General features: G+C 41.8%; 1 pseudogene; it reads left to right on the top strand.

Annotated features, from left to right (window-relative positions):
• The first annotated feature begins 467 nt into the window (after positions 1 to 467).
• On the top strand, positions 468 to 20,913 carry LOC114908570 (annotated as a pseudogene).
• The last annotated feature ends 2,521 nt before the right edge of the window (positions 20,914 to 23,434 follow it).

Here is a 23,434-nt window from a genome sequence, read left to right on the forward strand (position 1 = left end):
CTTGGGGCGATTTTCTTACATCTCTCAACCTCTTCTGGAAAATGAAGAGAATCGTGTATAAATTCACTTAGACAGTGCTTCTTCCTTCTTCCTGGAGAGTTTCATATTCTTCCCTTCTTCACCTTACATCCCCCACGAACACACACCCCGACTCGGCCCCAGCCCCTTCCAGCCTCCCGGCACCTGCCGGTCCCAGGCTGGGCTCCAGGAAGTGGCTCCCGCCTACGGAGCACCCAGGGATCACGTGACCCGGCTCCCCACCAAGGGTGACTAAAATGCCATAGGTGCGGATTATTTGGACTTCCTGGGCAGGGCCCGGCAACGGCCAGCGGTGGAGCTTTGGAAACAACAATAATTAGTATTTTGCAGAGTGTGATTCTGATTGCCCGGCCGAGGAGAGGGTCCCACCCTGAGCTGGGAGCTCCGTGGGAACTGCCCCGGCCACATTCCCCGGAAGCGCTTGCGCAATGGGCACCCGCGCCCAGCCGGCAGGGAATCCAAGGGTGCCGCGGGCGGGCAGAGGATGCGCCCCAGCCTACCTGGGCGCAAATACGCCCTGGCAATGCCCTGGTCACCGGTGTGGGAATGAAGTGACCGGAAAGGGTAACTGAGGAGGGCAAAGGGAAGTGAAATCGTCCTTTCCCCTCCCAACCACACCTCCCGGCCTTCTGAAACACCATTAAAACCTAAAAGAAGCAGGGGGCTCAGAGTTGTCCTTGCCCAACTCTCTCCTTTCACGCAGTTGGAAACTGAGGCCCAAGCAGAAGTGAGTTGGTCTACTTGAAGTTTCGATAAGAAATGACCAAATGAGAGTGTCAGGAGCTTTCGGAAGCGCTGTCCACGACATTGCTTATTGCGTGCGATTTCAGTGGCTCAGAAAGGCTTTCCGACCCCCCAACTCCCCAACACCCGAAATTCCACTTCACTTCTGTAAGGCTTTGATGCCCAGTAAAAGTTAAGCTCCCCCTGGCGGGGATCACTTTCCATGTCTGTAAGCAGTAGTTTCTGTTCCTTTTCTGAGAGCAGGTGTGATGGGGGAGGGACGGACATAAAACTTCACTGTGCCAGGAGGAGTCCTCTGATGACTTCCCAAATATGGTGTTTTCAGTTTTCAATACACTTGCAATGGCAATTTCCAGTCACCTTGGCAACAATGCTGTGAGGTGGGAGAACACTTAACTGTCATTCCCATTCATTAGATGAGCAAATGGAGGCCCTAAGGAGTTCAGTAACTTGCCCAAGGACATACAGTAAGTATCCAGAGTTGAAATCCTGGCACTCAGCTGCTCCCCATAGCCAGTACAAGGGTGTGGTGTTAGTATTTTTGTTGACTGGTTTATAGAAAAGCATTAAACAAGTCCTGGGGCTCAAGATTTGAGAGGACTTGGAGTAATACAGCGCAGAATGCCTGCCTTCTCTCATTTGAGCCTCACCGACAGCCCTAGTCAAACATCATCCCATTTTCCAGAGGAAAAACCTAAGGCTCAGAGATTTACTAAATTCATTCAACTGTGAGGACCTCCAGGGCAACGAACTCGGTCATGTCCCTCTTTTTATGTCTGAGCCATAACTTTATCTATGAATGTTTGTTGAGTGTTTGCAGAAAGAATCCTAACAGAGTCTGTGCATTTTACAGATGAGAAAACTGAGGTCTGCAGCATTAACAAATATGCCTGGGTCCCACAATTAGTGGCAGAGCCTGGACCTCAGAGTTCTCGATCCCCACTCTGGTGTCCTTTCCACTTCATTCATCCATTCATCCATTCATTCATCCAACTGTTAGAACTGAGCTGACACACCTCCAGGTACTGTGCTGGGCTGAGGATACAAACAGGACGGGGAATAGTGTGAGAAGAGTTGAGTACTTGCTCTGAGTACAAAAACCTAAGGGAGGGGTGGAGTGCCCCAAAATAATATTTTAATGCAATATTTTTAAAAAATCACATGGCAAACTAAGGCCCATAGGCCTTCAGCCTATTTTTGTAAATAAAGTTTTGTTAAGATTAAATCCCAGTCCCTGTTTTGAGGAGCCCACCAGTTTCATCAGGGCAGAGAAGCCCAAACGGAGTATTTATTTACTTCTGCATGAATGTCCTCAGGAAGCAAGCAAGAAGTGAGGGGGAGTGCCGGGGCAGGGAAGGAAATGTGCAGAAGTCTAGCTGTATTCCAGCTGGGGTTATTAGGGGGAATGACAGCAAAGTTCTTTGGTGTAGGAGAGACAAGGTCACGAGGCAGGGGACGGAGTGGTAGGTAAGCAGGTCTCAGAGATTAAGGAGAGGACAGAGTAACGCAGGGCCCACCAGGCTGAGAACGTCCTCTAAGGATTTTGGACCTTACATCACAGGCTGGCAAACAATGCTCAGGCTGACACTGAAACAGGAGAATAAGACACAAACCAGAGGGAGCAGATCTTCCCTCAGAAATACGTTCACACCACAATGAATATGTTTGGCTGGCTGTCCCTAGATGTACCTGGGGTATCTGCCCCCCTGTAGTCCTTGTCTGCCATCCTGGGGCTCTGTGGCCTCATCTGTGCCTGGACCTCTCCTAAGGGCAGAAGATGCCCACAAGCTGCTACTGCCTCAAGTGAGCTGCTAGAAGCCAGGGAACACCTTGGAAGAATGGGAGCCGCCATGGAATTCTCCTCACTTGTTGAGAATATTAGAAATGCATATTTAAAGATATTCCATGTGAATCAGAAGAGAGCCTGGCATAAAATAAATACTCAAAAAATGATGGCTGTTACTTTATGTTTATTATAAAAGTATTTTAAACAATTTCTAAAGTTATGATTTGAAAGACCCATGTTTGAAGGATGTTGTCCTTCATATGTTTGTCCTTCCTCATGTTTATGTTGATTGTTGATGGTTGCAAGCTGTATCTGCTAGATCAGGCTGTCGGCTAATAGCTGAGAGGGCAGGGTGTTTGGGAGGGACTAGAATCCTGGGGAAGGTTTAATGCAAGAGGACTTCCTGGAGCGGGTGGCTGGGCAGCAAGTTTTAAAGGAATTGATGAGAAGGTGGCTGAAAGCATGCTGAATGACATGGCATCTGAAAGATGGAACAATTTTGCCTACCTTCTCTGAGAATTAACTGATATCATGTACATTAAATGGTTGGCATGTGACAAGAGCCCAGTTCGTGGTGGATGATGAACGGGGGTGGGGAGAGAACGAGGGAAAGGGGCTGCGAAGCAGGAGACCTCGGTTCTAGGCACACCTGTGCCTCTGGTTAGCAATGTGAGACTTTGGGTACATCACTGGCCCTCTTGACACCTCAGATTTCTTTTCTTTAAAATGGATTATTCAGGTTAAGATTTCCACCTCTGAGAGTCCCTGATTATAATAAATACTAAATAATAACAGCTATTGTTTATTACCACCTACCATATACCAAGCACTTTTCTAAGTGATAAACATAACATCTCATTTGACTTTCACAACAAAGCTGTTAGTGGACTCCATTATTATTCCCATTATATCGATAAGGAAATAGAGGCTCAGAGAAGTAAAGTAACCTGTACAAATGGTAGCTTTAGTAAATAGGGTCTCTGACTCCAGGAAAGCAGAGAGGTGCTGCCTCCTGGGAGCTGTCCCCTCTACGGAGAAGCATTTTCCCACATGGCTGGGACTGGTGCTGGCTGTGACTCCCTGGAGACACCGATGCTACAGGAAGGAGTCTGCCCTCCTTCCCAGCCTCACTGCCCAGTTTCTGCGGCAGCACCAGCCCATAACTTGAACATCCACCCACCCACCCACCCACACCCCCACCTCAGCACTGACTTTCCCCAAAAGCTGTGTCACTCCCACCAGATGACAGGAAAAAGTTCTGTGGTTGAATCACAGTGACCACTTCCTGTTTCGTTCAGGGTCCCCTGTGCTCCAGAGCCCTCACTCTGCCATGCCCTGTTTAGTAATAAGAGACATGATACGTATGACCCCCAGCTGCCAGGGAGGCTTAGTCACCCCTTCCTGTGCCCTTATCCTACCAGGTTGAGAGGCACCAGCTCTCGACTTCAGTCCTATTCCACGACCCTGCTATGGAAAGCCTGGCGGGAGACCCTGGTTGTCCTAGGGCTGGGTAAGGAGGGAAAAGAACGAGGACCCCATCCCTCCAGACCTGTGATGTAAGGCTGATGGGGACAGGTAGGCGGATGTTCAAGCCTTAGCCATGAAGTAAGGAGTAGTCACTGACCCTGTGGGTGCCTCCTGGGCACCCACTCAGGGGATATTGTTGTCTCCAAGCACAGGGGTCAGGACTCTGAGTGGAAAGACAAACACAAACAGGGTTGTGTGTCCTAGGGGAAACCCCAATCCTCTCCTAGTCGCACAGAAAGGGCTTCCTGGAGGTTGACAAACTGCAAGGAACGTTGAGTGTGAGAGCGGAAGAAGTCATCAGATATTTGAAAGGCTGTCTGGTGGGGGACACTTCCTCCTGGTAAATGCAGAGAGCAGAATCCAGGAATATTGTTTAAGATCTTTCGAAGTCTTAAGCCTCTAATGATCATATTTCTTGCCCACCCTCCTCCCAGAGGTAATATAAAATTAAGCAATCTAATTCGTAAAGACAAATATAAGGAAGTCCAATAAGGTTCTGATTTTTCTCATAATGACCACTTTAGTGCTTTCGTTTCTTTTGTTTTCTTTTTTTAAATAGTATCAAATATCAATGTCCCTTGAAAATTTGTTTATGCTTTCAGATGCCTCCACTTTCTGATCCTGTCAGCCCGGTTTGGTCTGCCTGTTGGATGGGTGTCACTGGGCCACATGTGTTGTCTAATATAGGGAAGATCTTTCTCACCATTTGTGTTGTGTGACCACTGAGTGGGCTGCCCAGGGAAGGAGTGCCTGGTCCTTGGTGTGTTCCCACCCCCACGAGGTCAGAAGTCCCCAGGATGGGGATGTGTTGTGTGGGAACGGCAGTCAGGAAAGGGGGTGGCTCATCCTCTCAAGTCCCTTCCAGTCCGGTGATGCAGGGGTGGGAATTCCAAGCACTTTGGAAAGTAAGCATTCCTCAGGCCCGCTCCAGGCTAGGGGTCACCAGCTGTGGGGATGGCCTCTGGGGTCCTGTTGGGGATTTTGAGGAGAAGAATTTCCCTTCCTCCAGGGAAGGCAAGCTTAGCCCCACCTTGGAGGCTTTGGGACCAGCCCTGCAGGTACATCTGGAAAACCAGCCACTGCCACAAGATGGTGCCAGTGGTGGATGGGCCAGGACCAAATGGGCGGGACTAAGGGGCATCTGGGCCACTAACCCAAGCAGTCTGTGTTTAGTCCTGTTTACACAAATGCTGCCCCCAGCTCCTCTGCTTGACAAGAGCTCCTTGAAAGTCACAGCTGCCTTATTGGTCCTTGTATACCTGGTACCAGCCCCCAGTTAAATTAATTGAACGAATAGAGTCAGGAGAAGTGGGGTGGCATATTTCTTTTAGGCAGTACATAAATGCACACTCTATAGACAATAAATAGAATGCTTTCTGATTGTTTAGTGACTTTCCAAAAGGATACACAGTAAACTGGCCATGGCATTTGCCCCTGGAAGGGGAGACCAAGGGACGAGGTCTGGGGGTAGGAGGGAGACTCTCAGTCACTTAGTGTCATTTTTATCATGTGCATTTATTACTTACATAAACTAACATAAAAATGCTGACTTAAAAATTTTCCAAAGTGCTTTCAGCAATGACAGCAGGTGATTTAAGAAGTAGAACAGAAGTACTGGATTTTGCAAGTGCGTGACACTCCCTAGAAAGGGCTCTCAACTTTTACTCAACTTTATTGACTTTCAGTTTACAGTTTTCACCACACTGCAGTGTTTATTGTCCAGGATAGAGCTCATTAAACGCATCAGGTTAAAGGCAGGCTTGTGGTGAGGGCAACAAGCACACTTTCCCCAAGAGAGGAGTCAGAATAAGGTACCGCAAATGACAGTCACCAAGATGACCAAGAGTTACTGGCAAAAGATTACCTTGCAGTCATGTTGTTTTTAAAGAAAGTGAGTCAAAATACTTCTTTGTTAAATCAGTTATTCCAGACAAGCTACAGAGTAGATTTCATTGACACCAAGAAGTTTGCAACCATACATGAAAAAGAGGGGATTTCCACTTCAAGGACCAATGCTGGGCCACAGAGCCCTTCCTTGACCTCCTGCTGACTCCAAGGTGAAACCCACATTTCCTTCCATCATCTGTGTAAACACTGGACACCTTGACCTTGGAGAATTGCTCAAACTCTCTGGGACTGAATTCCACAACAGCCAACTGGAAATTAAAATTCCTATACTCTGTTCTGTGTTCTGATTGTGATGCTAACAGGATGAATCTATACATGTTTAAAATGTATAGAACTGGACTTCCCTGGTGGCGCAGTGATTAAGAATCTGCCTGCCAATGAAGAGGACACGGGTTCGAGCCCTGTTTCGGGAAGATCCCACATGCCGCGGAGCAACTAAACCTGTGAGCCACAACTACTGAGCCTGTGATCTAGAGCCATCAAGCCACAACTACTGAGCCTGCGTGCCACAACTACTGAAGCCTGTGCGCCTAGAGCCTGTGTTCCGCAACAAGAGAAGCCACCGCGATGAGAAGCCCGCGCACCGCAACAAAGAGGAGCCCCAGCTCACTGCAACTAGAGAAAGCCCGCGTGCAGCAATGAAGACCCAACACAGCCATAAGTCAATCAATAAATAAATTTATAAAAAATAAAAGAAATAAAATGCATAGAACTGTATATCAGCAGAATCAACTTTACTGAACAATAATTTTAAAACAAAAAAAAATTTTTAATCCTATGCTTTAAGTAAGACGCTCCTTACATGGCATCCTTTTTACCTGTTTATTCTCTCTGGCATCCAGTGCAAGGTCTAGTTCACGGTACACATTCAACAAGTTGTATATTTGTCGAATGAATGAATATTGGAAAGAGGAGAATGCTGATGGCAGGCAGGTGCTCAATTGTTGTTTGTTCCTGTCACCTTCCCTTTAGTCATTTCAGATAATAGGACACAGTGCAGGTTTCCAGAAAATACTAACCGCTTGATCGGTTCTCGGCCACTTGGGCAATGTTTGACCCAAGGGGAGAGGAAAGGCAGCTGCTGGCACGGAGAGTGACCTCGGTGGTTTCCTGTGGCCATGGATACATTCTATATCGACCAAGTGACTTCTTCCTGCCAAGCACGTGGTGTGGATATGGAATCAATTTAGGCACATCTCTCTCCTTGGTCAACTCACATGACGGAAACTGAGCATTTATCTCAATGCCCTTGGGTTAACATACGCTGGGGAATCACCCAGCTTCTAGTCTCTACAGAAGTCACAGCTTATTTCAAATGACCTCCTGGGAATTAGACTGAAGGAGCCTGGGCAGGAAACCAGCCAGGGTAGCCAGAGCCTGCCAGCGTGGACCCTGGGACTTGACCCACCTGTTCCCCCAGCCCTAATAAGCTCTGGAGGGACCAATTTATTCTAAGTAATAACAAGAGTGGGAATAATGAAACAGGAAACTAATGTATTAGTTTATCAGGCCATTCCTGAGTCCAGCAGCAGCAGTATTGTTCTTTGCTACAGGATAAGGCAAGCCGAGGCTACTATATAAGCAGAAGGTTGCTCAGAACATAGAAAGAGCACAGAGGGACCTGGCAACTCTTTACAAGGAAGCAAGTGATGTCGTAGAAAGAAGGTGGCCTTAGAGTCTGAAGCAATTGGTTTGAAATCATAGGTCCAGCACTTATGAACTGTATGATCTTGAGCAAGTTACTTAAAGTCTCTATGTCAGTTTCTCTGTAAGTAAAATGGGCACAATAACACCTAACTCATACTGCTTTAAAGTGTAAGTGAGATAACATACAGGAAGATCCAGGTACAAACTAGATATCACCCAGTGTCACTTTCTTTTAATTATTTTTTATAGATAAGTTTCATTTGCAAAGGTAACACATGCTAATTATTGAATATGGAAAATATTCAACAAGCCAAAAGGAAAAAATCAAAACCTCTCCATCATCGAGAGGGAACTGTTGGTAGTATTTTAGTATTTGCCCTTCCAGGCTTTTTGTGTATTATAATTTTTTTAAAACAAAGATGAGATCCTATGCCCACTCCATCTTCCAACCTGCTCTTTTCACTTATGAGTGTGTATTAGCATCATCTCATGTCTTTAACTGGTCTTCTACAGCATCATTTTTTAAAAAATGTCTGGCATAGTGTCCTACCAGATAGTCATATCATCATTTATTCAACCAATCCCATATTGTTGAGTATTTTCACCATTGTAAACAATGCTGAAATGAACATGTTAGCAGTTGAACATCTTTATTACTCCCCTATGATGAATTTCCTAAAGGAGAATTGTTGGTCCATACTTACAAACAGGCTTCCAAAAACTTCATGTCAGTTTATGTTCCCACCTATCAAGTCCAGCAGTGTCCCCTATCTTGATTGTCGACAACCCTTCTTTTCTCTCCAGCAGCAGTAGCCTGATCACTTTCTCTTCTCCGTTCTAAGGATTTTTCTGTCCAAATACATAAATTTGGTCTCCCAGCCTCACAAGGCCTCTTCTACCTTGTCTAGTTCTGGAGACACAAACTCTGACTATCGTCTCCTGCCAGTTTTCCATCACAGCCACCAAGTCTTGCTTCACAGAGGACCGCTGATAATTAGTTAGATGACTGCTTATTTGCTATTGACTACATTTCCCAAATCTCATCAGCCTTGTTCACAAATCTCATCTAGGGTGAGTTATTTCCTTAAAAATTTTCCACAGATAGCTAATATCACTCATTTTCTGTGGACACTTCTGAGAGTGAGGCTCTGGCTTTCTCTCTAAAGCCAGGAGTTGGGGAGGCAGACGTTTTATCAGAGCTGAAAGTAGCAAATTTGGTTCCTGGGACAAATAACAGGAAGTGAAGGCTCAGATCAATGGAAGGGCCTCCGTGGGGGAGGGGCATGGGGGAAGCAGAAGTCCCATTTCACACACTGTCCTTGGCTTGTTGGCCCACATCAATCCAACCGCTTCTTCTGATGCCATGTCTGCCCCTCTGACTCTGCCTCCTTCTTTCCCTTAGGGACTCTCTTGAGATTACCCTGGACCCACCCACCGGGATAATCTCCCAACTCAAAATCCTTAATTTAATCACATCAACAAAGTTTCTTTTGCCATGTAAGGCTATATAATCATAGGTTCTGGGATCAGGACTTGGACATATTTGGGGGTCATTATTCTGTCTACCTCACCTGGGCAAGCCATTTTCTCTCTCTGGCCTGAGTTTTCTCATCTGCAAACTGTGAGTCTTTGACGAAAAGCTCTCCAGATTCCTTCCAGGTTTGGCTGCTGGGAATGTTTTGAAATGTGAAATGTAGGGTGGCTGAGGTATAGAAACTGCACTGAATTTCTCCTGGGTTTCCCTATTTCTTCCTCTAGGACTCCACCCTCTCCCCTAAATTCTACTGATGTCATTTTTGCTTATGCTCCTATTGATTGAAAAAGCCCACAGAGTGTGTTTACTATGTTCCAGGCTCTGTTCTAAGCACTTTGCAGCTATGAAACCATTTAACCTTCATAGCAACACCATGAACGAAGTGCAGTGGTAATCCCTATTTTATAGAGGCACAGAGAGGTTAAGTAACTTGCACAAGATCACAGAGTGGCAGGCTGAGGTCAAACCTCGGCTGTCTGACTGTAGATTCTGTACTCTTAACCGCTGATGACCCAGCCTCTCAAAGCCCTTGACCCACAGTCATGTAGCCATTGTTTAAGTCTTCTACACTGTGAGCAACTCGAGAGGAGGAGCCTTGTCTAATTCTGTGACTCCCAGCTCTGATAACACCCTGGCACACAAAAGAACAACAACAAAAAAAAACCATTGATTGAATGAATGAACATGGGCGTGACTACTTAATCTACCTGAGAGTCTCCTACAGATCAGAGCCATGTTTGAAGGACATGAAAATAAACATTTATGGGACACTTCAAAAGAGAGCATGATCCTCACACCAGCTTTGGGTGGTAGGTAGTGTTATTAACGTCATTTTACAGACAAGTTAAATGCAACAGAAAGAGGATAAGTCACTTGCCCAAGGTCAGCAACTGGATTTGACTTGAGACCAGCTTGACTTCCACATTTGCATCATGAGGGTCAGCATGAACTCCCTGAGGCCTACATTTTTAAAGTTAGGACCTAGTATGACTCTGGACAATGGAAGAGAGGAAGGAAGCAAAGGAACATTTTATTGGTCAACTATTATGTGCCAGGCCCTTGTGCCAGGTGCTTTACATAATATATACCATTTAGTCCTCAGAGTTACCTTATTGTCCCATTTCACAGATGAGGAAACTGAAGCTTACAGAAATTAAGTGACCTTCCTCAAGTCCATTGGTAGAGCCAGGATTCAAAACCAGGTCTGTCTAACTCCAAAATTCATGATCTTTCCGCTGTCACTAGGCTGCTGGGCCTCAGTTCTCTCATCTATAGAATGGAGTTGGATGAGATGATCTCTGAGCTCCAGCTCAGCTTATTTTTTAAAGCCAGCACTCACTGTGTGCTTATCCTATGCCAGGCAGTGTGCTAAGAACTTCACTTATGTGATTCCATCCTCACGACACCCTCTGAGGTGCTACTCTTATTATTATTTCCACTTTCAAGTGGGGAAACTAGGGCTCAGACATAATGTCTGAAGTTACACAGCTACCATGAGGTCCAGCCTGAGTTCTAACTGCAGCTTGTCTGATTCTTAAGTCAAACTCTTACCCATCCACTATACTGCCTCCAGCAGTCCCAGACAGTCTTTAAAGTGAGAATATCCTGTGTTCCTACAGAATCGGAACAAGGCTGGAGTAGGCGTGGCATGAGTTCCTCAATGCATGGGCCCCTCTTCCTTTGGATTTCAAAGACTCGCTTCAGTGAAGTTCTGTTAAAGTCAAAATGTGACATGCTTCCATGGACAGTTGGCCAAGACTTTGGCACCTCAAAGGCTTGGCTGTTTTCTCTAATCTTGTTATCAAGGCAACTCTGGATCACACTATGGTCCTATAGTTATTCTCTCTTTTTCTTTCTTGTGTTCCCACCTTTGCAAGAGAACACTTGAGAGACAGCAGCTCCAAGTGGCCCACTTGTCACCGATTGAAGGAGATGCTAACTTGAAATAAAAACAGTTGCCAGGACCTTCAAGGCCCCAAACATAAAAAGCTATATTCTCTAAACACCTTGAGAGTAGAAGCTCATTCACAGCTGTACCCGGAGCCTTACAAGGTGCTGGGAACAAGGTGATACTCAGCAAATGTTGAATGAACTAATTAGTGAAAGCAATTCCCTAAAGAAGTCAGCTAGGAAACTGGAATAGAGAGATGGGCTAAGATTTGTAGTGACAATCAGAATAAAAGTAAGTGTATGTATGTGTGTGTGCCCCAGAGCAACAGCTCAGTAACACCTGTGATGTGCAGCCTGTGTCCCTCTACTTCTCCTCCACGTCTTATGAACTGGAACTGTCAATATAGATGGTTTCAGTCCACCCAGGCTTCAGGCCTGAGGAATGAATCAACCTCTCTCTCTCTCTCTCTCCTGCACGTGCATGCATTCTAAAATACACATAATATAAAACAACATCTTGCAAAACTCTTTCTTTAGCCTTGTGTTGTCTCATTTTTACCTACTATCTTGGATTTTAGCTATAAATACATAGACACTGGGTTTCGAGCTCTTCATCGAGCCTTAGTGTGTTACAGTACAGTATTGGTACCAGTAAACGTTCGCTGGGTAATTGATCTTGCTCTGTTTTATTTTTTCTCCGCACTTCAATCTCTTAGTCAAAGAGCAATTTTGGCTTTATGATACGCCCAACACTTATAAGTACTTCTTGACTGCCCTCTAGTGGGAAAGATGAAAAAGTGAAACTCAGAACAATGTTCATCTTTCCTACTGGAATAAAATTGGCCCTTTTTTCCTAACTTACTGGACTTCACATCACTCAAAATTGTAATCAAGGGCTTCCCTGGTGGCGCAGTGGTTGAGAGTCTGCCTACCGATGCAGCGGACACGGGTTCGTGCCCCGGTCCGGGAAGATCCCACATGCCGCGGAGCAGCTGGGCCCGTGAGCCATGGCCGCTGACCCTGCGCGTCCAGAGCCTGTGCTCTGCAACGTGAGAGGCCACAGCAGTGAGAGGCCCGCGTACCGCAAAAAAAAAAAAAAAAAAAAGTCAATAAAAAATAAAAAACTAGATAAATTACGTTTAAAAACAAACATATAAAATAAAAACCTAATTGTTACTATCAGATTCAACAGACAGTATTACGTTTCAATAAACATAGTCAGAACAAACATAACAAAGGAAAAAGTAAAACAATTGCAAAGTCTGTATGTGTTGTTCATTAAATGTGCATGTAATAACCGATTAATATAGACAATTGCTATTATGCGAATAACTTTTGTCATTCTTCAGTCATAACTAAAGAAAAATTATAAGTACGATATGTTTCCCCACTTCGAATGAACATTATTTATATCAATATTGTGTTTTTAATGGACAAATACACATGCTTATGGCTTGTTAGTCTATCTAATGCAGGCAGAATGGAATATAATGCTACTCACAAGGTACAATGTCTGTTGAAACTGTTAAAATTATTTAAAACTATTAAAATTTTGTTTTAATAAGAGCTCTAGTGGAGAAACCAGTATTACAGAGGTTTGTTAATGGGAATGGAAGAAGAAATTTTAAAGCCATTCCAGGAAGCTCAAGATTTTCATCTTTCACTTTTACCCAAAGTGAAGCAAATGATCCTGATTTTCAAAATCCATCTTCAATTCTCAATCCATTGCCATTTCCACCAATTTATCCTGTAAGGTTATAAAGTTGAATCAAATTATCTTTCGATTAAAGCAAAGGTTTCTGGATCTGTGAATTTCCTATCATGGATCTTCTTTTGATGGAAATAAAATTTAAACAATTCTGTGAAATCTGTAAGACATTTGGCCATAACACTTCCCAGATGTGCAATATCAAGATCATCACCTACTTTACTGATAATTGCTGTTAAATTATGGAGCATGTTATAACAGTCTATGGAAACTCTGTTCTTCCAAGCTTCTCAATTTTATTTTTGCTCTTCGATCCCATCTGCCATTGAAAATCATATTGCAGTCTTTCATTGCTTAGAAGTAGTAAGATCATCAAAAATGCCAAAAATATTACACAAATAAACTACTCTGTCATCCAAACCACATATTTAAGAGGTGGGGACCTTATGTAGGTGCATTTTTCACTTGCTAGGAACACTGAAAGTTTGTTTCATATTCAGACATTGTTAATAGAACTTTCCCCTTCAGTAAGCATGGAATCTCATGCCTCATATCATACGCAATAATAGGTGTTTCCATGTTATCAGCTTCCATGTTATCACATAATAAAGAGAAAAAAAATCTCAAACTTAATACATCACCTTTTGCATAATTCACATTTTTTTACTACGTAACTAGACACTAAATTTTTTTCATTGCAAAGCTTTCTTGATGAGGGAAGCCGTGTGCTGATTTACATACTCATGCAAGCTCTTTAACTTGGGTAATAACTACAGAATGTTTTTCTGTCAACGCAGCTGCACCATTAGAGCCTATCCCTACACAGATTTAAACTCAAACCACATTCCTTAACAGTGTAATCCTTCACAGTTTTATGTAGTTCAGAGCTAGTTGTGTTGTCATCAATGAGGCTGAAAAAAAATTCTTCCTCATATCTCTACAATGTTCAAATTGCATATACATATTTCAAATTAATTGTCATGTTAGCAGTATGTGTGCATTCAACAATTTGCAATGAAAAGAAATAAAAATACTTTGCTACCTGTATTTGTTTTGTGAGTTAATCTGCCATGTCATTAGCTAGCTGCTGAATTTGTCCAGCTATGAAGAATGATATTTGACCTACCTTCTCTGCCACAAATTCACCCATAATTTCCAAGATTTTTGATACAGTTTTGCACTATTTTTTTTAATTTTAGCATCCCAAAGTCCTACTTTATTAGACACAATTAACAATGTTTATATGGGAAATTTTGAACCTCTGCTTCTATCAATTTTTAAAAATTCAATAGTCTTGCAAAGTATTCTTTAAGTTTTAAACTTATTCTTTTGTTTTCTTTGTAAATGCTACCTAAATTTGATGACTTTTTATTTATTTATTTATTTATACAATTTTTAAAGGTTACACTCTATTTATATTATTACAAAATATTGGCTATAGTCCCCATGTTGTACGATACACCCTTGTAGCCTATCTTACACCCAATACCCCCCACCACCCCACCCCTATATTGCCCCTTCCCCATTTCCCCAATGGTAACCACTAGTTTGTTCTCTATGTCTTCTTCTTTTTGTTATATTCACTAGTTTGTTGTATTTTTTAGATTCCACACATAAGTTATATCATGCATAATTTGTCTTTGTCTGTCTAACATTTCACTTAGCATAATGCCCTCCAAATCCATGCACATGGCTGCAAATGGTAAAATTTCATTCTTTTTTATGGCTGAGTAGTACTCCATTTTATATATATTTATATATATATGAAATACATCTTTAGCCATTCATCTGTTGATGGACACTTAGGTTGCTTCTATGTCTTGGCTATAGTAAATAATGCTGCTATGAACGTTGGGGTGCATGAACCTTTTTGAATTAGTGTTTTTGGTGATTTTTTTGGCGGGGGGGCTATATAGCCAGGAATGGAATTGCTGGGTCATATGGTAGTTCTATTTTTAGTTTTTTGAGAAACCTCCATACTGTTTTCCACAGTGGCTGCACCAATTTACATCCCACCAACAGTGTTGGAGGGTTCCCTTTTCTCTGCATCCTTGCCAACATTTGTTATTTGTTTTCTTTTTGATGATAGCCATTCTGACAGGTGTGATGTGATATCTCATTGTGGTTTTGATTTGCATTTCCCTGATTAGTGATGTTGAGCATCTTTTCATGTGCCTGTTGGCCATTTGCATTTCCTCTTTGGAAAAATGTCTATTCAGTTCTTCTGCCCAGTTTTTAATCAGGTTATTTGTATTTTGATATTGTGTTGTATGAGCTGTTTATATATGTTGGATATTAATCCCTTATTGGTCATACAATTTGCAAATATTTTCTCCCATTCAGTAGGTTGTCTTTTCATTTTGTCAATGGTTTCCTTTGCTGTGCAAAGCTTTTAAGTTAAATTAGGTCCTACTTATTTCTGCTTTTATTTCCCTTACTTTAGGAGATGGATCAAAAAAAGAATATTGTTGTGATTTATGTCAAAGAGTGTCCTGCTTATGTTTTCCTCTAGGAGTTTTATAGTACCTGGTCTTACATTTAGGTCTTTAATCCATTTTGAGTTTATTATTGTATACAGTGTTGGAGAATTTCTAATTTCATTCTTTTACATGTAGCTGTCCAGTTTTCCCAGCACTACTTATTGAAGAGACTGTCTTTTCTCCATTGAAAATTATTGCCTCCTTTGTTGTAGATTAGTTGACCCTAAGTGCGTGAGTTTATTTCTGGGCTCTCTATCCTGTTCCACTGATCTATATAGATGACTTTCTTTATTAGCTTCATTTGCTAGTACATCTCTGCAGATAACCTACCACAGTTTTAGTGGTTTAGTATCAGTTATGTCCACAAAAGTGAGCTTAACACATGAAGACTTATACTTTCAAGTAAAACTAATACAAATTCTTTTGGTTTTAATTTCTTCAGAATCACTTTCACAGTCATCATTTGTTTTATTACTGCTGCTGTTGCGTGTTAGGAAAAGTATGTCTTTTCTTGATTAAAAGAAGTCAAGTGAAGAGTGTTTTGACAACTGTAAGTTACAGTTAAATATTATTATGAAAATTTGCCTTCCTAATTTAGCTAATATCTACAAATTTTAAACATACTTTTACAAAAAAGTTATATTTAATAAGTAAAAAATAACAAATTATACAAAGACCTAAATGCTTTTATTTTCTCAGATTTTTGTATGCATTTGGTTTACAGTTGACCAACTAACCCTTAAAATATCACACATGGTAACATTTTCCTACTATACATACAGCTCTCAATACACCTAACTCATGGACAGCACGTTTTCTATCCCTTGTTCAATGAAACAAGTTCCCTGATCATGCACTGGACGTCAAATTGCATGAGAGTTTCTAAACACCTGCTCTTCATCCTGTACTGCTCTCCTCATGTGCTGCAACAAGCAGTTCGTGGGCTGCAGGGAACTGAGTTTTGACCAGAAGACCTAAGTGAGTTGCCCAAAGTCCACTGGTGAGTAAGTAGTGAACCACCTTTCTCCTAGTCTAATGCCCTCTTCATTTCCCTCTCTAAGGAAATGAACAATTTCTTCACCCATTAAATGGTTTTTGAGAGGATTGGATGAGATTTATCCATGAAGTGTCTGCACAGAGTCTGCAGGAGAGTAGATGCTATGACTATGACTATCAACTCACTGTGTGAGGGAGACTGGTATCTCACCAACCAGATTCCTAACCCTCACTCTCTTCCTCAGGACAAAGTCATGCGGGGAGGGGTCAGTTCATTGGCACCATTCAATCAGCACAGATACCCACCAATGCTCTCTTTCCCAGTCCTTTCCTGTTTGAGAAGGAGCTTCCATTTGAGATCTTTATCTTCAGTTCTCCATATGACACAAGCCTAGGAATGGTGTCCTCAGGAGCTGTGCAGTGCAGTCTACTTGGTCGTACTTGGCGGCATTGTCTAGAACAGCCAAGACCAACCCTTGGCACTGGGACACAGTCTCCTTCCAGGTAATAGATTCACCGGCTTTCCTCCCAGGGAAGTCATTGTGGTGACTATAAAACCAGCTTAGATAACATAATCAAGATCCCAATGACAGTCCTCTACTCCTTTCACAAATCAACAGAAGGTAACTGTGACTTCAGACATGATCTGCAAAGAGCAGAGATTTTATTTTGTGACTTCCGATTCTTTAGCCCAATAGGTACCTGTAGTTGATGTTTACTTGGATATCTGGTCCAGGACTGGTGGCACTTGATTAGTTTCCTTCTCTGGGATGCATAAAAATACGGGATGAAGGCAAACCCAGTGCCCTGGGCAACAAGAGGCAAGGTCAGCTAGGTATAAACTTCAAAGTGCTTAAGCATATCTTCCTTCCTTTTTTGCAGAACCATGATTGTCACATTTTGTAGTGAATGAATGAATGAGTGAAAAACAATCAACACCTGAATGTATAAGTCACAATGTAATTCCAAGGGACTGCATGATACACCTTGAAGCAGCCAATAGTCTGACCTTTAAGGAGTGTGAAATGCAGGCGGGCCAAAAGCATGGGGAAACATTCAAAGGCAACAGAAGAGTGGTGATCATTTTGAAACGCATAGAAATATCGGATCACTATGTTGTACAGCTGGAACGAAATAGTGTTGTAGGTCAATTATACTTCAACTGAAAAAAAAAAAAAGGCCGGTTGCAGAGAAACACACACACACACAATGGAGAAGAAAATTCTGCAACATGCTCCAACATGGATGAACCTTGAAGTCTTTATTCTAAGTGAAATAAGCCAGTCACAAAAAGACAAACACTGTATGATTCCACTTGTATGAGTTGTCTAGAGTGGTGAAATTCATAGAGAAAGAAGGTAGAGTGGTTGCTGGGGGAGAGGGAAATGGAGAGTTATTGTTTAATGGGTAAAGTTTCAGTTTTGCAAGAGGAAAGAGTTCTGGAGATGGATGGTGGTGATGGTTGCACAGCAATGTGAATGTGCTTAGTATCATTGAACTGTACACTTAAAAATGGTCAAGATATGTAAAATTTATGTTATGTGTATTTTGCCACAGCTAAATGTGTCTTCTCCATATTTTAAGCTACAGAATACCCTTCAATTATGAGGACTCCTTTTAAACTTCAAAACGTTTCATGGGGCCTGTCTTCACCTTCTAGCTGTTCATTCTTCATGCATTCAACAAAAGGCATTATTTCAAACCCTGATAGAGAATAGAACGACCAAACACTACTATAACATTTATAATCCTTTTGAAGGGATGTGTATATTTCATTTATTACAATAGCATCTATTGAAAACAATGATGCTAACAGAGAAAGAAATATTTTTTTTAATGTATGAGAAGGTGCTAAACCTTACTCACAGAAATGAAAATGCAAACAAAAAGACATTAAAATATCATTCTACATATTTCAGATTGGCAAAGATGAAAACGTTTGATAACACTTGGATTGGGGGAATCATTGACTTATCAAATTATTATTGATCACCTATTATGAGTCTATGCTGGACACTGAGTAATTGGCAGTTAACAAAGTAAACAAAAATTCCTTCTTTCCAGGAGCATACATTCCAATATGGGCACAGGGGTATGCAGTAAATGAAAATGGAAAAGAGAAGAAAAGAGAGACAGAGAGGGACAGAGAGAGAGTGTGTCATATAAGGAGTCCTCTAAAGAAAAATAAAGCAGTGTAAAGTATGGTAAGTGACCAAAGGGTACTGTTACTTTAGATAACGTGATCAAAGAAGACTTTGCTGATAAGGTGACAATTGTGTAAAGGCCTAAATGAAGTGGGGGGTAAGTCTTGGGGATGTCTGGTAGAAGTGTTTTCCAGGTCAGGTGACTCCTTTCACAGATATCAATTATAAAAATTGGACTAGGGAATTCCCTGGCCATCCAGCAGTTAGGACTCTGTGCATTCACTGCTGAGGGCTTAGGTTTGATCCCTGGTTGGGGAATTAAGATTCCACAAGCCATGCAGCATGGCCAAAACCAAAAACAAACAAACAAAAAAAACTGGACTAAAAGTTAGGCAATAGTTTCTTAGATACGGCAACAAAACCACAAGCAACCAAAGAAAAAATAGATATATCAGGTGACATTAACGTTTAAAACTTCCGTACTTCAAAGGACATTATCAAGAAAGTAAAAAGACGATGCACAGAAAAGGGAGAAAGTATTTGTTAATCATGTATTTGATAAGGGTCTAGTATCCAGGATTTATAAAGAACTCTTACAATGCAACTGGGTCCTCTCTTTGGGTCTCAACATGCTGAAATCAAGGTGTCAGCCAGGTTGCAATTTCATCTCAACCTCAGGGGCCTCTTCCAAGCTCACTGGTTTGGGGCATAATTCAGTTACTTGCAGTTGTAAGACTGAGGCCCTCGGTTCCCAGAGGCTACCTGTTATTCTCTGCCATATGGCCTTCTCCACAGCTTAAAAGACCAGCAGGGGAGCATCTCTGGCTTGGAATCTCTCTGACTTGACTTCCTTTCTGATGCCCTCTTTTGAAGGGCTCGCCTGATTAGGACAGGCCCATCCAAGATCATCTTTTTCAAAAAATTAACTCAAAATTGCCTGATTAGGGATCTGAATTACATCTGCAAAATCCCCTCAAGTCCCTTTGCCATATATGGTAACCTAATCCCTGGAGTGATGTCCCGTCGTATCCACAAGTCCCATCTACACCCAAGGGGAGGAGATTATACAGGGCATGTACACCAGGGGACAGAAATCTTATAAATCTGCCTGAAGGTGAGGGAGAAAGTCAGATAGATATGTTAGGGAAGAGAAATGCAGGCATCAGGAAAGGCAAGTGCAAAAGTCCTGAGGTAGGGGATACCTGGTACACTTAAATGTGGCTAGAACAGAGAGCGGCGGTAGCAGGAGATGAGATCAGAGAGGCAAAAATGGGCTAGTTTTTTTTTTTTGGAAACTTCTAGGACTTTTATCCCCCCAGAATGTTTTTATGAAAATTTTCAAATACAAAAAAGTTTAAAAATTTTTACAATGAAATCCATATACCTTCCACTCAACTTTCCCATTAATGTTTTAACTACACTTATTTCATCACATCTGTCCATCTGTCTACACAGCTAATTTTGGGGGGATAAATTTCCAAGTAAGTTGCAGACAACAATACACCTCCCCCTAAATACTTCAGCATTCATTATCATTACCTAGAATTCTATATTTAGTATGTTCTTTCTTCTGATGTAAAATGAAGATACAATTAAATGCAAAATTCTTAAGTGAATAGTCATGGAGTTTTGATACACGCAGAAACCTTGGAACCAAAATTCCTATAAAGATATAATTACCATAACCTTCCCCCAAATTCCCTTACGTTCCTTCTCATTTCCCCTGGAACCTCCCCTAAGTAATCATTACTTTTTTGATTTTTTTTCCCACCATGAATTTGCTTCACCTGTTCTAGAACCTCCTATACATAGAGGTATGCAGTATGTATTCATGTAGATAAAACTTCTTTCACTCAGTTTAATATTGTTGGGATTCATCAATGGTCATTGCATGTATCAGTAATTCATTTCTTTTTGTTGTCAATATATATACCTCAGTTTATTGATTGAATCATCTGTTGATATACAAATCATGTTGGACTTAACGTTTTCATCTTAGGCAAATACCTATGGATGGACTTGCTAGGTCCTAGGGTAGATGTATATCTAGTCTTATAAGAAAGAAACTCCGTGTCCGGCCGCTGCCACGAGAGAAGCTGCCGTCAAGTCCGCGCATCTGCAACTGATGATCGTGCGGAACTGCTCCAGCTTCTTGATAGAGAGGAACAGCAGACGTACAGCACTGAACCCAATAACCTGAAGGCCCGCAACTCCTTTCGCTACAACGGACTCATTCACCGCAAGACTGTGGGCGTGGAGCCGGCGGCGGACGGCAAAGGGGTCGTGGTGGTCATGAAGCGAGGATCCGGCCAGCGAAAGGCAGCCACTTCCTTCGTGCGGACCACCATCAACAAGAACGCGCGGGCCACCCTCAGCAGCATCCCGCACGTGATCCGAAAGAACATACGGATTTGCGTATGGCCGTCACCCGCAGAGCCAGCGCTATCCTGCGCAGCCCGAAGCCTGTGATGGTGAAGAGAAAGCGGACCCGCCCCACGAAGAGCTCCTGACAGATCTATCCCCTTCCCCAATGCAATAAAGCTGTCAGCTGACTGGCCTCAAAAAGAAAAAAAAAAAAGAGAAACTTTTTGCAAACTGGTTCTACCACTTACTTTACATTTCTATCATGAATGTATGAGTTTCAGTTCCTCTAAGACCTCACTCTAATACCTTTAGTGTTATCAGTATTTTTAATTTTAGTCATTCTGATGCGTGTATAATGGTATAAAAACAGATCTTAAGTGTGCTGAGTTTTTAAATGATCAGAAATTTCAGGGTCTTGAGAATTGTCTCTTTGGGAAGGTGCCAAACAAACAGCTGAAGTCTGTATGTTGAAAAGTATAAAATAAGAAGCTGCTTTTGAGAAAGTTGATTGAATGAGGTTTTGTTTGTTCTTTAGCCAGAAAAACAGATGATACAATGTCTGCATTAAATGATTTTTAAATCAATAATTCTTTTTTTCCATCTGACTTTCAACCTGGAAAAAGAAATTTAACTTTGGGCTACAGGCCAAAAATTTGGGAAAAAAATCTTGGTCCTGAGGTTAGGGTCTTTAAATCTTGCCTATAGCAAAAACTCTGGTTCTAGAAAAGGTGCAGGGAGGAGGTAAACCTCCCTCTTCTTAGTAAATAACTCATTTTTGCATTGTGTTGCTTCTTTCCCCCCACCAAAAACCCTTATACTGTTTGGCGATTTTGCATTAAATAACTTTTAAATTGTAGAACATTTTAAAATACCAATTAAATTGGAAATTTTATCATCTTATTTGTTAAAGAATGTAATTTTGTGCTTAACTCTGCAGTGATAGTTATTACAGAATGCAAAATCGAGAATTTGGAAGATGGCATATTTGATTCCAAGCCAGAATTTGAATTTCTGCGCTAACCTAAATAGCTAAAGTTTTGAGTAAAGATGATATAAACATGAGATTTCAATAGCATATTTGAAATTATAATGTATTTTAATTATATATACATATATAATTTTATATATACATATCACTGGTGACTTTTATGGAATGGTTCTAGAATGACCCAGATAATTTGTACATTATATAAATCTGCACATGACCTAAATCTGGGTATGGTTGTGTGTGGTTTTTTTTAATTAATTAATTTATTTTTGGCTGCGTTGGGTCTTCGTTGCGCATGGGCTTTCTCTAGTTGCAGAGAGCGGGGGCTACTCTTCATTGAGGTGCGCAGGCTTCTCATTGCGGTGGCTTCTCTTGTTGCTGAGCACGGGCTCTAGGTGTGCAGGCCTCAGTAGTTGTGGCACGTGGGTTCAGTAGTTGTGGCTCGCGGGCTCTAGAGCGCAGGCCTAATAGTTGTGGCACACAGGCTTAGTTGCTCTGTGGTATGTGGGATCTTCCCAGACCAGGGCTCAAACCCATCTCCCCTGCATTGGCAGGCGGATTCTTAACCACTGTGCCACGAGGGAAGACCTGGGTATGGTTTAAAGATCCATAATGAAAATTTTTCTAGTTTTTTTTTTCAGCTTTATTGGGATATATTTCACATATAATAAAATTTACCCTTTTAAAGTGTACAGTTTTTAAATTTTTTTAATTGAAGTATAGTTGAATTGCAAAGTTGTCAGTGGTTTTTACTATGTTTAAAAAGTTGTACAACCATCATTACAATCTAATTTTAGAATATTCTGAAAACGCTTCCCAAAATCCTTCCCCAAAACCCATTTCCCAACCTTCCCACCCAATCTGTCCCCAGGCAACTACTAATCTATTTTATGTGTCCATGAATTTGTCTATTTTGGACTTTTCATATAAATGGAATCATACAATATGTGCTCTTTTGTGACTGGATTCTTCCACTTAGCTTAACATTTGCAAGATTCATCCATGTTTATTTGTGGGGGTTTTTTGGCTGTGCCACGCGAGTTCCTGGACCAGGGATTGAACCCGGGCCATAGCAGTAAGTGTATGTGGCAGTACAGTCCTCAGCATGTATTGGTATTATTTTTTATTGCTGACTCATATTTCATTGTATGGATAGAGCACATTTTACTCATCCATCAGTTGATGGACATCTAGGTTATTTCTACTTTTTAGCTACTATGAATAATGCTGCTATGGACATTCATACACAAATTTTTGTGTGGAAGTTTTCATTTCTCTTGGGCATATACCTAGGAATGACATTGCTGGGTCATATAGTAATCCTATGCCTAACTTTTTGAGGAATGGCTAAAGCGGCTGCACCATTTTACGTTCCCAGCAGCAATAATATAAGACGGTTCCAATTTCTCCATATCCAAGCTGACACCTGTTATTGTCTGTCTTTTTTATTTTAGCTATCCTAGTGGGTGTGAAGTGGTATCTGACTGGCTAATGATGGTGAGCATCTTTTCATAAGTTTACTGACCATTTGGGAAAATGTGCATTCAAATCCTTTGCCCATTTTTTTTTTTTTTTGCGGTACGCAGGCCTCTCACTGTTGTGGCCTCTCCTGTTGCGGAGCACAGGCTCCGGACACGCAGGTCCAGCGGCCATGGCTCACGGGCCCAGCCACTCCGCGG

This window comes from Monodon monoceros, unplaced genomic scaffold (assembly GCF_005190385.1).
Source record: "Monodon monoceros isolate NGI ecotype Baffin Bay Population unplaced genomic scaffold, NGI_Narwhal_1 Super_Scaffold_4, whole genome shotgun sequence".
NCBI lineage: Eukaryota > Metazoa > Chordata > Mammalia > Artiodactyla > Monodontidae > Monodon > Monodon monoceros.